This window comes from Brienomyrus brachyistius, unplaced genomic scaffold, assembly GCF_023856365.1.
Source record: "Brienomyrus brachyistius isolate T26 unplaced genomic scaffold, BBRACH_0.4 scaffold197, whole genome shotgun sequence".
Lineage (NCBI taxonomy): Eukaryota > Metazoa > Chordata > Actinopteri > Osteoglossiformes > Mormyridae > Brienomyrus > Brienomyrus brachyistius.
This window is the reverse complement of record NW_026042472.1, coordinates 240,769-244,344: the sequence shown is the minus strand read 5'-3', so window position 1 is coordinate 244,344 and position 3,576 is coordinate 240,769. Positions and strand designations below refer to the sequence as shown.

The window sequence follows — 3,576 nt, the reverse complement described above, 5'->3', positions numbered from 1 at the left end:
ACTGTTTTTCTGTTAGTGTGTATAATCAAAATATGACTCAGTTTGGCCAGTTAGAAAAATATGATAATAGAAAAGTATTCTTTTCCTCTCACTTTTTTTTCTTGATTTAATTACCGACTTCACGTACTTACACTGTGTCCCGTTGCACGATGTAATATTGCGAAACTATGATTTTGTGGCAGTGTTTTGTAAAGGAATTTTCCGTTTAATCATCGTCTTAGTATAAAGCTATATGGTTGTTCTGGTATCAGTGGACGTACATTATGTATTTTTTCTTCTCTTGAGCACCATGGTCATGACATGAAGCTCAGTCATTGATTACTCGCAAATGTTAGTAGTCATCCGCTGTTTATCTTGAAGATGTAAAAGTAGTGCGCGTACATCTCCTCGTTAGTATAGTGGTGAGTATCCCCGCCTGTCACGCGGGAGACCGGGGTTCGATTCCCCGACGGGGAGAGTCTGCATCTTTTTGCCTCGGTCTCAAAAGGCACCAAGCTAGAACCGGCCCCGTGTTAGTGGAAACGGGGCTTGTGACTTGTACTCATGCATAATATTCTGCGGGTCGCTCAGCAGCGCAGCATATGAAACTAGACTCGGATTGTAAGTGTGTGGTTTTGATAATTGATGTATGGATGGATGGATCCTTAATAAGAGATATAAACAATAAGGTCCAGTCGCCAACTAATCATGTAAAATACGTCATAAACTCATGGTTGTTAAACCCAGAATAAAAATGAAGACGTATAACTAGGAAAGTCAACTTGCACATTTCAATTTTGGTTCGATATAATCACGTTGTCCTTAACCCTCCAGTGCAGGAGGGGACGGTAATGCGCATCGAATGTTTCCGAACCTGTGTGTGATACAACCGAGGAAGAGCCGATGACTTCGGGGGAGGAGGGGCAGGCGACTCGGAAGAAAAAGCAGCAGAACCCAATGCAGCCTGTAGCCCATTCAAAGGCCTACTGTTGGACCTCTGCTTATTTTGCAATACGTCTTTAGTACGGACTGAAAAATGTCCGATTTCGATGAGTTTGAGAAGCAGTTAAGCGAAAATCGGCAAGGTAAGTTTGGCTTTGAAGATCGGTGTATGCTCCCTGTTTTAGGGTAATAAAGTGGCCGGCGTGTCCTAGCGCCGAGGATGGTGCGGAGGGCACTTCTGCTGGTTCCGAAAAGAAAAGCGCGGCTGGGAAATCGGTGCCTTTTATCCGAGCGCTCGCCGATTCTGAAACCTGCCCGATTCTTCTTCTCCCAGCTGCCGCAGGATCCCCGAAAACTGACCGCTTTGGTAAATCAGTGACATTCTTTGCTTGGCATTGTTATAGAGATCGCTAGGCCTGCATCCATCAGTGCCCGGCGTACATAACATGGACATTTCAATGAAACGTTATTGGGGTGCACTCGATGTGAAAGCCTGCGGTTTTATTTATTTAATTATTTACCATTATACACTTGGATCATAAATTGTGACCCGCGTATTTTCATTCGCAGTAACACACTATGCATGGATGTTTGTTGCAAGCGTTATATTTTCAAGATCACGTTTAAAGTTTTATGCAAATAAAAACGACCGCGACCACTTGATTTAAAGTCCGCACTTAATAACAGTGTTAGTTACTTGGTTTTTAAATACTACGACGAGTTTTCTATATAATGATATGATTTTGTCTCTTTCCGATGCACAATAGCCTTTCCCTTGGGTCCGAAATGCTGGCCCTGTCATCCGTACAGAATAAGTCTTTCTCACACGATCGCCGTTTCTTCATGATGTATAGACTCTAAAAATCAGCCGCGTTCCCTGGAATCATAACAACTGCTTTTAGGTCGTTATTGCAAAGTCTTGCACCTGTATCTACCTTTACAGCGGATAGCAGTAACTAACAATGATGTACAGTTATATAACAATACACATATAACTTCATTAAAGTGCAGAGAATCCAGTAAACTGAATAAACTTAAGCCATACTAACGCAACTGAAATATACAACATGCGTTACAACGGAGTCGAAAGTAGGATTGATTTATGTACCTATCAAATGGCAATCTTGTCATATCAGCTCCTTATCACTAAATCACTAAAATGTCATTCGAAACGACCTGATTCGGCTAGACGAGCACTAAGTGCCGCCGTGTTTGATAAACTAGCAGTTCCAGTCATTCATATCTGCGCTCTGACTATGCCTGCGATTGCGGTAATTGGTTATTACCGATTTACGTAAGATGCATTGGCCGCTCCGTGTCTGTACTTTTGCAGCGGTGCATTACCGTAACGCTGTTATAACTGATGCATGAAGCTGATTCCTCGAGCAGCACCTGCGTTTAAATGCTTCACTGAAAACTGCACCTTCAGGGATTTATTTAAGCTTCTATATGAAGGACCTGCTGGGATAGAAAGGTGATATTTTATTGCTAGTTTAATAAAGTGCTGTCTGTCAGATTGAAACGATATTAATTACCCATCCATCGTCCAACCAGTTATCTTAGTCAGGCTCCCCTGGAGCCTATTCCAGGCAAATTCCCCATACAGAGAGCAGAGGCAAAATTCAGGCCTCCAGACTCGGAGGCGTGAGGCAACTGTACTCACCACTGTGCTCCTATATCATTAATTAGTCTGGTTATGTTTTTATTGTTTCACAACAGACTGACATTCAAGGGGATGTCCTTGTGCCCTTGAAATTATTAGCCATTGAGAGATGGGTGTGTTTGTTTCAGGAGGGTGTGATTGAATATGTGAATTGAATGGAGGTGCTTCATTCTGGTGAGGAAACTGGGGAGTTAGACCCCGTACCACATCTTGGTCTCCGTAAGTGACTTTTAAGGCATAGCGCTGGGTCAGTCAGCATCCAGCACCCCAGGGAAGTTGGTAATATGATTACTCTGTGACTCATGGGCTTCAAACCCACAACCATCCGGACACACATTCATAATCCCTCTGAGTTACACATCTTGGATTTATCGAAATGGATGGTAGGGGGGCAGTCATGTCGCTCCGCCCACCGTCTCACTGGTACCACGGTGTCGTCCCCCAGAGCGGGAGAAGGAGCGACACAAGAAGCGTAGCCGCAGCCGGTCTCTGAGCCGTGGCGAGAAGCACCGCCGCTGGAGCAAGGACTCCAGGGGGCGGAGTCACGAGAAGCGCAGCAGCAGCCGCGACCGCAAGGGTCGTGACCGACGGAGCAGCTCACGCGAGCACAAGAAGCACAGGTACCCCCCCTCACGGTCCCGGTTACAGGCACTGAAGCTGATATCTAGCATGGTTTGAGGCCTCTTAACAAGTTTCTTTCACAATCAACCAATTGGTTTCTTCGTGGTGGGAAGGGGGACTGTACCCATATTAAATTTTAACTGGCGTTTATAAGTAGCCCCCGCCATAGCGATGGGACCTCAAAGCCAGCCTAAAAAGTGGCGCATGGTCACACCCTCATGACCTTAAACTGCCTGCGATCCAAAGTTAAATGTAAACATTCTGCCATCTGTTTGTTTTTGCCAGATTCTGAGTGTTTACACTGTATTGTTTGGGGAAAACAACCTTCTGTTTTGTGTTTGGGCAGCTACTCTCCTCGGAGAAGCCGTAAG

The 3,576-nt window shown here is 44.9% G+C and overlaps 1 non-coding gene across 1 annotated transcript; it reads left to right on the top strand.

Annotated features, from left to right (window-relative positions):
• The first annotated feature begins 384 nt into the window (after positions 1 to 384).
• trnad-guc (transfer RNA aspartic acid (anticodon GUC)) lies at positions 385 to 456 on the top strand. The gene has a single exon. It is a non-coding gene; the product is annotated as a tRNA-Asp (tRNA).
• Positions 457 to 3,576: the final 3,120 nt, after the last annotated feature.